Source organism: Vollenhovia emeryi, unplaced genomic scaffold (assembly GCF_000949405.1).
Source record: "Vollenhovia emeryi isolate VEMERY1.0 unplaced genomic scaffold, V.emery_V1.0 DF939325.1, whole genome shotgun sequence".
NCBI classification, from domain to species: domain Eukaryota; kingdom Metazoa; phylum Arthropoda; class Insecta; order Hymenoptera; family Formicidae; genus Vollenhovia; species Vollenhovia emeryi.
In genome coordinates this window covers 114,645-127,540 of record NW_011967041.1, presented here as the reverse complement: position 1 = coordinate 127,540, position 12,896 = coordinate 114,645, and the positions used below count along the sequence as shown (strand labels likewise).

General features: G+C 39.1%; 1 long non-coding RNA gene across 5 annotated transcripts in view; it reads right to left on the bottom strand.

The window, feature by feature from the left end:
• Positions 1 to 210: 210 nt before the first annotated feature.
• Positions 211 to 12,896, bottom strand: part of LOC105558647 — a 33,840-nt gene continuing 21,154 nt past the window's right edge. The window contains exons 3-6 of one of the 5 annotated variants that reach the window (XR_001008689.1): positions 11,454 to 11,600; positions 7,755 to 7,882; positions 7,509 to 7,602; positions 5,888 to 6,936 (exon numbers count right to left, since the gene is read on the bottom strand). This is a non-coding gene — a long non-coding RNA (uncharacterized LOC105558647). Of the gene's footprint in view, positions 1,027 to 5,887; positions 6,960 to 7,508; positions 7,883 to 11,453; positions 11,601 to 12,896 lie in introns of those variants that run through there. The other 4 variants (XR_001008690.1, XR_001008688.1, XR_001008691.1 and 1 more) reach the window with 4 other exon arrangements.

Here is a 12,896-nt window from a genome sequence, read left to right as displayed (position 1 = left end):
AACTCGTGGGTTCTATGTTTCCAGTTATTAATTATTAAAAATGGCCCAATTAAAGCTCGCTGCGAGATGCGGCCGTCCCGCAATCAGCGCGCGGGGAGTTGTTTATTGTACGTAGCCCTTGCCGTGTGTCATAAACAAGTCCCTGCGCGCTTAGCAACGCCGATCGCGGGACGGCCGCATCTCACCGCGAGCTTCAATTGGGCGGTTTTTAATAATTAATAACTGGTTAACTATTGCGGAAATTGCAAAATGGTAGAGGACTTTTCGACTCGTCAGTCTAATCTGCTCCATCCGTAAAGAAGAGGTGAGGCGGCTATTACATAACACCCTGTATAAGTTATAGAAATTTCTGCAACTGTGTGTGCAAACGGATGTGAGGAAGAAAAAGAGGCAGAGCGAAAAAGCGAAAGAAGAAATGGATAGAAGCCGTACAGACAAACAAGAAGACAGGAAATTGACGAGACTAGTAATGTAATAATTAGCACGGTTATTTACGCAGTTCCCTTGGCGCCTTTCAATTATGTATTTGTGAGCGCGATAACAAATTCATGGCACGACGGTAAATATATTATAGATCGCAACGATATAGATACTACACACGTTTAAATGATATACAATATGTATACATATAAATATATTTTACAGATAGGTGTCAGAGTTTCAAATCTTTGTATTAAATTAGAAACTGGTTGGAGTTCGTTTTGCATGTTCCTTTATAAATAGTTTTCTTTTCAATGATAAAATGAAATATCTAACGCGTAATTGTATCCGGCATTTCTGACATGGCTCGCGTAAATACGAACAAGTTATAAAAGCGACACGATGAATTTACGGAAACGTACCGTATCGAGTGTAGTGGAAGAGAATCGCGGCGGATCTGGTCATTGAGTGTCTAGACACGGCGGCAACGTCAGAGCAAATCGGTGCTAACAAATGGCTCTCGTTTGTTACCTGTCAGCCATTTTTCGGTTCTCTCTAGTCTAGTGGACAAGCCTCATCTAGCCTCGATGCATCTCTCTACTGACGCTGAAAGAGAAAAAGATGGAGGAGAATCAACTTGGAATCTAATCGTTCACATTTTTCTCCACTTTCCCGAAACGACCTATCCACTTGACAATCGGATCCATTTTTCACATGTTACATGTTTCTTCGCTTTGGACCCATTGTCAGTTACATTAGATAGATAATGCAATGATAACAATTGGAGAAATGAACATTGGCTATGTTTATCTCAAGTCGTCTCTAATACGATAATAAAACGCATTAGTGATAGTATTGATGTGAGATAACAATGACATAACACAATGACAATATGTTGTTCATAATTTTAAATTTCGTGCAACAAGGTATACGTGCGTGTAACAAATTTCAGTCGCGGCTTTGTCGTGACAGTATTTAGCCTACATTGTGAGACAAAGGGTCAGATCCGCGACTATTTGATAAACCACTGCCACTTGCGTATGTTTCAAAGTCACAAAACCCACAGCTACAATCGCAGTGCGACTCTAGATAATTTCTGTACGCTGTAATAAAGAAATTAAAACCACACGGGTATGTATTATTATCGCGCGTACACAAATTAAAATTTTGTTTTCTTTCAAACTCGTATGCGGTTAATAAATTAAGTCGGAATCGCATTGCACATTTTAATTAAACTATGTGGTCTTAATAATTATAATAATACTTGATTCTAAGTATCCTAATGACGTAAAATCAACTACCTGCGTGTATGTATAGTCACGACGGTCACGACTGAGGTGATCAGATATGTATATACATATATAAAACTTCATACAGGTAATAACCAATAACAAGGCGTGTTTCTACGATTCGCAAGTGCAATAATGCGGCTACCATATGTGCCCAGCAAGTAATAATATTATGTTTCCAATTGCGTTGTAAAATGTATCGCTTGTATCGTTCGTAAGATTTTCAATACTTGTATACGCACGCATACACAAAATATGATGCGTTAATTGCAAACAGGTTCTCTCGCAAAAGGTACTTTCTCAAGCTATTTCTAATATTCCGATGTACGTGGACGTATCGCGGCAATAATATAATTGTTGAGCTAATCATTTAACATTTACAATTTGCATTTCAAGATGGAAACGCAATTTCTTGGTGAATTTTCTTTTAGAAAAAAAAGTGAAAAAGTTTTACCTAAGGTATTGTTTGACCTATGGCTAATTACGACTGAAAAAAAAGGCAATATACAGGATACACTGATGATAACGAAATCAATGCAATTGTCAGGTTTAAAGTAAACACTGAGTACGAGCATTCCACACTCGAGATGAATACGGATAAGAAAGTTGTTTAGATTGTAAAAGACTTTAGAAATGAAAATGGTGGCAGCATGTTTGATCGACAGACCGGACGTAGAGTACAGCACCGACAGAAACAACAAAGGTTTCGGTTCTGGCTGGGTAATAATCCGTAGCCGTTGTTAGCATTTGTCCACGAAGCGCGTTCTAATAGACAAACGTGTACGTTGATACGCGTATGTATGCACGTGTGGGTACCTTTACGCGGTTTGTAATTGTAGGGGCTAGGAATGCGGACGCACGCATGAAGTAGCAACCGGTAGACAGTACAGGATACGCTTTACAGTCTACCCCTTCCTCCGCACGTTTATGTATATTCCTATTATCAGAGCATGCACGGGCTATGTGACCGCAATTAATTAGCAATGAAAAAAAAAAAACAAATGCAGCCTCAGCCGTACGTGATATCTGATGTATAAGTTGTACGAAATTTGACGGCTTCTCTCAGCGATACGCAACGAAACGAATGCGTGTATTTTATATTTATATATCAAGAGTATATCAAAAGAGGGATAAAGAGGAAGGGATAAAGAGAAGAGGAAATTGGGAGGGGGAGGGGAAGGGAAAGAGAGAGGAGATATTGTATGCGAGAGTTCAACTACCTCGCGAGAAGGGCGCGTCCACGTGTCCGCTATTACTAAAGACACGTCACAACAATAACATTAATAAATAGATTATTTGACTCCCACAGAATGACATGTGCCTACGAAAGGGCGGCCTAATCTATGACAAGTAGTTCTTCCTGTTTTGTAGACTGATCTTTGTTCCGTGGTCATTTAAGCTATCTCTTGCTACCTTGATATATTGCTTTTTCAGTCGTGGCATTCATAGCTGTCACACCGGACATACGAGAGCTCGATCGATATCATATTAATATATCCCGAGTAATCCAAATCAAATATCAGTTAGTTGTGTCTCAGTGTGTCAGTAATCTGTCAAAAGACAAAACACGTATGACATAAGATCCATATTATGGACATTGATACTATTCCAAGGCGTAACTTACGAATCATACGTAATTACAATAAGAGCTGGTAAAGATGAAAAAGTATACATTTCAAATTGACATTCTATAGACGAAATAAACATTCATTAATATTGCTCTGCAGTTTGTCAAACGGTTAAAATATTCTTCAATACTCAAATATACGTGTATGTTAACAGATGGTATGTGCTTATAATAGATGAAATAAATGGCGAGGACGCAAAGACGCGATTATTGCCTATAACAATGTTTGTAGTGCGTAGATAACCTGTTCATTTAGCAAATCACAGACCCAAGTTCTATAAATAGTTTGGAACCGTTGAAAGAGATGAGTTCCAAGAAGGCGAGCCACATCCTCCGGTACAAGTGCTTCTGACTCGTCAGAAACAAGAATATCGCATAGATAAGTGGCCGCACAGTAGGATGTAGAACACATCGTGAATAAGTAGGTTAAGAAAGTGGTGGATAAAAAAAAATTGAAACACGATAGTCACTTGATTAATTTTATTTCGATTGCAGATTACGTCGCAAATGTGTAAATATTACATAACTTTATCATACTATGCCGTCCATATTAATTAACACACTCAAACATTTTCAAGCATTTCAATTATCACTTGGTAGAATTACTTACTTTCAGACAATATGTTCTGTCACTTATAATGTATTTCACAAAAATGCGTTGTTATGTATTGTCGAAAAAAAAACCTGATTACCATTCATATTCTTTGAACAAAACCATTCAAATCTGTTAGAAAAAGAATGCAAGTGTCAGAATTATATATTTGATGAGAGAAACCTGCTTTATATCACTTTATGTTACTTAATCCTTAAAAGAAGAGAAAGCCTTTTAAAGAAAGTTGTCATTAAAAACATTTTATTTTAATATTTAATTTTACACTAGAACAATCTATTTGTTCTACTATTTCTACTGATCAAAATACCGGTCAAAATGTCACATGTTCTTTCTCTCTTTCTGTACAAGTTTGGTAAAATTACGTTATATGCAAAGAAAGGAGGCTGAAAGAAACTATTGTAGAAATAAGAAATGCAACAAATATCTCGTGCAAAATTGTGGCCTTAATTCGTGTTTTGGATGCAAAATGGAAAAATGTGACAATTGGCAAGGTATACCAGCAGACACGTGTTATATGTAACTGCCGAAAGCGGCGCGTAAAATCGATTTACAGAGTCGATCGCGTAATTAGCGACAGTTACGTCAGCTAAAGCTAAAATCACTCGGCGTATGTACGAGTGTGTCATGTACGTAACCATCGCGCCAGCGCTTGCAGCATATGTACTCGTGCGCAAGCAGCACGCATAACATAGGTAATACGATAGCTATGTAGCGCAGAGTTACGCGAACCCAATAATACGTCTGACGGCCGTCTAGACGGGGCTACATAAATGCGGCACATCGCTCCATGTGTAATCCTGCGTACGCACGATCATACGTGCTGTACGTACTTACACGTGACCGTCGCTCGTCGTCATCGTCGATGTAACGCCATGCACACAGCGTTGCGAAAGCGAGTTATATGGCATGGCTGCTGCACTCTCACTCTCGCTCTCGCGTCATCTCCCCCTTCCCCTCTCTATCTAACTATCCATCCATCTATTCGTCTATATATATATATATATATATATATCTCTCTCTCTTTCGCACCACAATCGGATATCCTACGATATCGCAGAGCATCCTCCACGTTCCTAGTAGATTAGCATTAGGTTGGATTAACTTGAATATAATATAATCGACACGTTGCTTTCTAAAAAAATTCAGCAATTAACGTCCGATTTCATTCTTCTTACTTAAAAAATGTTTTCTACAGTTTTTCTTTCTTACGTTACAAATATCTCTCAGGCTGAGATATCGTATGTCGTCGTATTTCATCAATTACGCGTAACCGTGATACCTTGACGCGCGAGACTATAACGTCAGGTGCAAACGTACAATTAAATAAATGAATAAATGCGTTGAGATAAATAGATTGAGATTTGTTGTTAAAAGGAAGAAAGTAATCCCCTCGTAGGTGCAACGATATAGATACAGTTAAAGCTGGACGAGAGGTGAAGATACATCGGTTTGCCAAGGTGACGGAATATATAAATAAAAGGAGGAATGAAAGGGAGAAAAAGAGAATATGTACCAACAGTGCGCCTACTTTCTACCTTGGGTATCCACAACGTCTAGAATCGACTATGTGTACTCGCGAACGGAATGAGGCGTGAAACCAGTTTCCATGGAGAACTTGAACGGTTATTCTTCTCACGGTACTTGAACAGCTATTACGACTAGTCATAGATAGTAACCGTAATTATTTAATAGTACCCGTGATTGGCTCTCCGTATAACTAACTCCATCTTCTTCTCATCCTGTCGTCGCACCTTTTTTTTCTTACTGTCGTTCTTTTCCTCTCGTTATCGCTTCTCACCTCTTTCTGCGAAAGTTGAAATACTTTCTCGGCCGCTCCATCGCCGCGCGCAATGTTTAGGGCAACGTGTCTTTATATTCTTCGCGTTATGTATCCTTGCAAAAGAGTCAGACCGAGTATATTAAATTTTACACAGTTACGTATTCACACAATCTATAATCGAGATTTTTCCATTTGCATTTTTTATTAACTTTATTGACAATTTGACTTTTAACTTTAATGACAAAGATTAAATAGCACGTTGAAAAAAAGTTATAGAAATCAAATTCTTAATATATATTCGCGCAGAATAATAGTTAATAATTTCATTCGTCGATCCTTTTCTTGGAATAATATAGGATCTGTTAACTATAAACTATTATGTGTGTTAACTAAAAATTAAGTTTTACTAGTATAAATATAAGTATAAACATTTTTTCCGGTTATTACGAATATACATATAATTCCGCTCATCGAGTGTACTTCTCTCATTGTGTAAGGAAGTGCGAGAGTATCCTGTGCTATAGCTATAGCTACAGACTAATGATTCCGTCTGAGTGGGAAATTGACCACTAGGATGCTGAAAATCTTCGACCACTAGTCGAAAGAAGAAGACGTAAAAGAAGAAGGAAAACAAGGATAAGTACGAGAAATTATATTATTTTTGTAAATTCTCTCTCTCTCTCTCGCGCGCGCTCTCTTCTCTTTGTGTATGAGAGAAATCTTCTTTTATGATCCAGAATGAGCGTTTAAGCATAAAAACCTTGCGAAAAATATCAATTTATTACTGAGAAACTAATTTTGATTATCGATTAATGTTAGTTATTAGTGACTGCATACACTTTTAAAAGTTTTCACGCTATATAATGGATATAAATAATTCAACATTAAAAAATATTTCGAGGCTCGTTTCTCATTATATAGCATCGCGATAGTCTGATATACACAAGTATAGGTACTTGACATTGTCAAAAGCAGAGAATCGTCAAGTTCCTTCTGGACTGTTACGGAGAACAAACATGCCATGAATTGTCTTTTGTAAAATATCATAGAAGACTACGCGCCTCGTTAGAGTTGGACTGTCAGATTGCGCAGGTGGTCACAGTGGACGTGGATAGATGGGCCATAGCGTGGGCAACACCAACCATGGTCCTTGCAGGCCTCTTCTTCCCTGCCTTGTTTCTCGCATCTCTCTTCTCTTCCCCCTTTCCTTTTTCAGTAAAAGGCAACACGCTACAACCTCTTATTTTTTACTCTCTTTCATCTTCATAGTTTTTAGTTTGAAATAATTTTATCAGGTTATTATCCTAGTTTGGTATTTTTGTAACACGTAGAAGAACGAATGGTATGCCGCTCTACCCGTGTACTCTTTAACTTCGTTACTAAGCTTTTGTTGATCTATTTGTTTACGCGAGAAAACTATTCCACAAAACTTGTAATGTATGTCAATCAATTCAGACCACTGTTGATCCTCGAACTGACTTTCTGTAAACTTGCAGCCAGCGTACGTATACATGCACTCGAACACGTGTTCAAGTATATACATAAGTGTAATGTTACCGATTCGTTGGCAATCGCACACGAGTTTGTTGGAAGGTAAGAAAACATTTTAACATTAGGCATTTTCTTGCGAAGAAATAACCAAGAATGAAGGCGTATAAACGCTCTCCAGATAAATACAGCGGTTAGGAACAGACAATTATATAATTGCAACAACACGTCGCACCTAAATACGCAAAGAGAATAAGAGAATAATAGAAAATTGAAAAGAATAAGACTTACTACTGGACGCATCGTGAGAAGAGAAATGTGCACGTCGGTAAGACGTATCGAGAACATCCAAGGAGAGAGAACCAACTTGAGGGAACCGTCCACGCTGCGGAGCAGGGTAGAAACAATCAAGTTTTGAAGGGTTGACTCGGTCGGGGGCATCAAAGGTTGAACGAAGGGGCGAGCGGTTTCAACAACCCCACTGAGTGGCTATTAGGCACCCCAAGCCAAGCAAGAGCAATTTGCTATAATCATTACCATTCAGGATCTCCGAGCCGAGAGGGCCCATTTCTCCGTTCGTCTCTCGCCCTCTTCGGCGAAGCACCCATAGCTTATGCAAGTACCATTGTCAATGGTGGGTAATATCTGACCACAACCATGCGCATCTACGGCAAAGTAACATGGCATCTATGTAACTGTAGTTTACACTCTTGAGAAATGATATACAAAGAAGCTATACGAGAGACGAAGACACGCGCCTTCTCTTTGAGTAGACGAGAGAAACTCTTTTTATACATTTTACATGCCTAGAGTTTTATTGCAGAGTATGTACGGTAGATGTAAACATTTCGTGCGACGTTTAAGTACGCGCAGGCTACGAGCATCGCTCTGTCTTAAAGCGGGGAAGATGTAAAGAGAAAGAGTACGTAACTCGAGTGATAGTAACGAGTCAAAGAGGAAGGCACTACAGAGTGTAGACTGTGGAGGACAATTGATGAAAAAAACGGCACGAGAAACGATGCGCGATGGTTTGAGCTTCTCGGAAGGTCTATATCTGAGACTGGAAGGCTGCACATGTGCCGTCTTTCAAATTATCGACTACTACTTTTGAGAAAGTGCGTGCTTGAAATACCTCGCGTGAAAATAATTACTTCTTTAATATATACAAGGCGAAGTAACGAATGGCCGGGATAAGAAAGAGTGAAAAACAAGTTGTAATGCGACTCGGCGCGTAAATTCCACCCGCGCACACGTGTACCGTCAAGTATCAGCTATCAAATACGTTATAAGCGTTGAATGCGCGTGGAATCTTGCGTAAAGCGAGACCAAGCTTCCGACTAAGGCTTGATTGTGAGCAAAAGTGGCCGCGCGGCTCGAATCCGTCTACCTGCTTGCCGGTCACAAAACACGACGTTTCGTGGACGTTTCGTGGACGTTTCGCGCCGCCCTAAAAGTCTGTTCCATTCGGTGACGTCGGATGGCCGGACTCGAGGACTCGGCGAGTCTAGACTGCCGGCAGACATGGCAAAACAACGATATATTCAGTCTCGCTTCGTTCGCTGACCGCAGTCAGCGAATGGCTGCCTTTACACGACACGATACTACTTCCAGCGAAAAGATTCGCCGCGAGGAAAGAAAGGAAGACGAACAGGACGAAATGTATTTACTGGAAATTTACAGGCTTTCTTCACGTGTACGCAGCCAGGGGCAAACTACATTGATGTACTTTTGTCGATACACACTTCCGTTCTAAAATTATAATGGGTTCTTTGCGGTTTCGTCTCACAATCAGAGTTCCTTTTTTGTGGTTTTCATTGTTCCGCGTAATCTCAGTGACAATCTATTGACCTAGATGTAACTAAGGATTTAAAAATACGCACAAGAATAGATATATTTTTCCTACATGCATATTATAAATACGATAAACATATAGCATTGTCGCTCGTGTTCTTTTCCCCATAAACTTGTTTTCATTCTCGTGGTCAGGCCACATGCGGATTCTTCCTGCAGATAATGCGAATGTATTATAGAAGACGCGCAATAAACGGATTCCATTAAATCTGTATCCATATTCACCAGCTCGAGAGAATCTCTTGGGACAATTTGTAACAAATGTAGCAACGCGGACGGAAGAATAGAAAGAGAGGAATAAAAGGACGAGAAGATGTGTTTTTACGGTATTATTTTATCCGCCTACTTTTGTAAGTATGCATCATTCATATTACGATCAAACCTTCCAAAGCTTTTTCTGCGTTCAAATTCAAAATTCATGTTACGCGGTCTACTCTGTTTTTCTCGATAATTTACAACGACGATACGAGTAACGATGCTCGTTTGCAACTGCAATCAGACCTATTGTATCAAGGAGTTGATCGGCACATTCTTTCGTTAGTACACGTCAAACAAAATGGTTAGGTATCTCTAGCCACTCTGCTTTCCCACTGCCTACACTCTACAGGAAATATGTGTGAGACGAGCAATCTGTTTCTACAAGAATAAATTTTGTTTTGAGATTCGTTGTGTCACGACAGTGAAAACACTGTCGTCCAAATTATCGTCCAAGTAGTCTTAAAGGGACCATAGCTCTTTGTATCGTGAAATAAAATGTTGTGTTATATTGTTACGAGAGATGCACGAGAAGCATTGGTGCATTGCGTTGGCGTGCACGTGTTGAACGTAAATCTTTAGGCATTACTGATGCAGCCGTACGGCAGGAGGAAGCTGACGCGGATACACTTTCAAGAATGGGAACAGAAACTGTGAGACATTGTGTCCCTTTGAGAAATTTCTATGCCGACATGAGAGCATAAAAATTGCCAAGTTAAGTTGTCGAGCTAACGCGTCCGTATGCATGTCATATACATTATATCGTACTACATCGATAAATCTTTATCGCGGTGACTTTTACGTGAATATACGTTATCTTAGCTGCGTTCTATTCACACTCAAGTTGACAGGACGTTCCAAAACATGGTCACGTTTCTATACAACTGCCACAAACCCTCCACAGAATACGTAATTACACAAGACTATTGGCAATACGGTAGCATAATGTTCACCTCGAGTTACTGACGAGCCCTGATGACGCAGTTTCACCGATTATGCACTGCCAATTCAGTGTGCAGAGGGTACGCGCACGTATATACGCAAGACATCTATCGTCGTTTATCTATCAGCGAGACTCGAGCGCGTCTGGACACATAACGACTGATCGCGTACTATAGGGAAACCAATGATATTTTCGATGAAGAAGAGGATCAATTATTTACATGGCACTGGTGTACGCAAACAATATTTAAAGAGAGTTTATGACACCTACATAATCTTGATATAGATTAAATGAAAATGACATTTATTTCCTGTTGCATAGATACGAGGAAATTTTTTTTATCTGTTCGATTACCCTTTGACAGAATTTGTAACAATAGCGAAGAAATCATTCTGGTAAAAATTATACATTGATACGCGCGCGAATTTCCACCACTGATACTGAATGCATAATCGTTTTTCCGTCCTGCGTCGTTTCTGGGTTTTTGCTTGTTTCGAAATATTAAAAATAAAGTCGTACGATACGTAATTATTCCAGGATTGCCAGTTCTCCGACGGTCAACTGACCATCTCACCACCACCTGAAACAATTTCGATTCCTCGATCCGTGCTCCCACCGTACTTGATCAAATCAACGATATTTTTGTGCTTCCATACAAATTGGCAAACAAATTGGCAATAAACGGCTTCAAGGTTTTCGACTGTCGACATGAAAAAATTCAATTGTCATCAGAAAATCGCAATAAATACCATCGTATGAGATAATCTTGAGGAAATGTAATAAACAAATTTATGGCGTGTACTCTACAGAAGAAGAGAAGTATAATAGAAAAAATATACAAAACGAGAATGCGTAAAGAACATCGATTGATAAACGAACAGCAATTTGGTCTGGTAAATTATTAATTGAAAAGAAGCCCAGACTGCATAATAGTCGGAAAACTCCAAGTGGATTCTTCGATCATGCAATATTTTCCAAGCTTGATTGATCGTATTTTGCCGGTCCACGAATTGCGAGCGAAAGCAGGATCGAGTGCAGAGCGAATGCAGAGCGAATGCAAAGGTAGGTAAACATTTTCCCGCTGGTCACCGATGTTTCTTCCACTTTGCGCTCTTATTTTCTCTCTCTCTCTCTCTCTCGTGCGCGCGCGCTGATCATCATTCTATCTGGCCATCTATTATATCTACCTTAGATCTCGTCAAGCAATAGTGAGCATCACGTTCATTGACTACACAGTAGACGAACGGCTTGGGTCGGACCATATACAGGCTAGATTCACTCGTTTCAAATCACTTCGTCACTTGTACACGTGTACCAAAACCAACCAATGTACCCTGCAACGTATGTTCAAGCTATTATTTTCACAATTTTAATATTTATTCGTTATTTATGAATTTTACAATGCTAAAAATGCACATCTAAATATGTAAGTATATAGAATGGCATAAATTACTTGCTGATGTACAAATCTATTTAAATATTACAGAATCGAAACATTTTTTTATTTTTACTTGAACATGTAGACCCAGAAAGTCTTTTGAACAAAGTAAGCTTCAACATATTCGCATATATTTCAATCTAATCACATTCATCCTAGCTTCTTTCAAGTGTAATTAATTCTTCTTTAACAAATATACAAATGTAATAATTTACACGCTATGAACCATTAAAAATCAGTTTTGACAAATTTGAACAAAGCAGTAGCAGGTAGATAACTAAATAATGGAAAGCCGACAGTCGAAAGAAAAGTTATTGAATAATCGTTAAATTATAGAATAGTTGTACAGCAATTGTTGCACTAATTCCGATTGAAATCGCGCAAGTTTGCTATTTTAACATTTCAGTTCACTTCATCAGAGAAAAACCTGATACTATTATTCATATTGTGTGAAGGATTAACGTAAAGTTTATACATATACTTTGATGTCACGTAATGAACATAAATTAGTACACTGCCGTTAGAAGAAGGATAAAAGAATACGGACGCACACACATCACATCCCATCACACGATGAAATTCATCAAAGTGGGATAGTTTAGCGGGAGTTGTGTAGACGGGATATATTAAAAGGAGTACATAGTATTTCCAGTAGCTGATATTGTCACGTGTCCAGGGGGCGGTACCTAGTCGGGGGTCGGCGCCAAACCGCGAGATATAATAAATACGTAGGCAGTGTGCATCCACCAAACACCAATTGCATCTTATTACTAAAATAATATGTATTGTATCTCATCTTCCTGTTTTCTTTCCATACATGTAAGTACATGTATTCTTTCAGACAATTTATCGTGGCACGATTAATGACTAACAAAAATAATAGCATTATTTCGCTGGTTCTCCTTTCCCCCAGACTTTCGAAATAACAATCGGAAGTCGCAACTTCAATTTCTTTTGCCTTTTATGTCTCTGGTCAGTGCAAAACACGTGAAATTATAAAATTTTTTATTTCTCTCCATTGGATTCTTTTCTTACAATTAGATCAGTTCTACAAAGCACTATGCGACTGTTGCAAACCACCATCGCGACTATCACCACGATCACAACCATGACCACCACCACCGCCGCCATCACCAACCATCACCTCCACCGACACCACCACCGCCCTCGCCTTCGTCACCGCCCCGTCCCC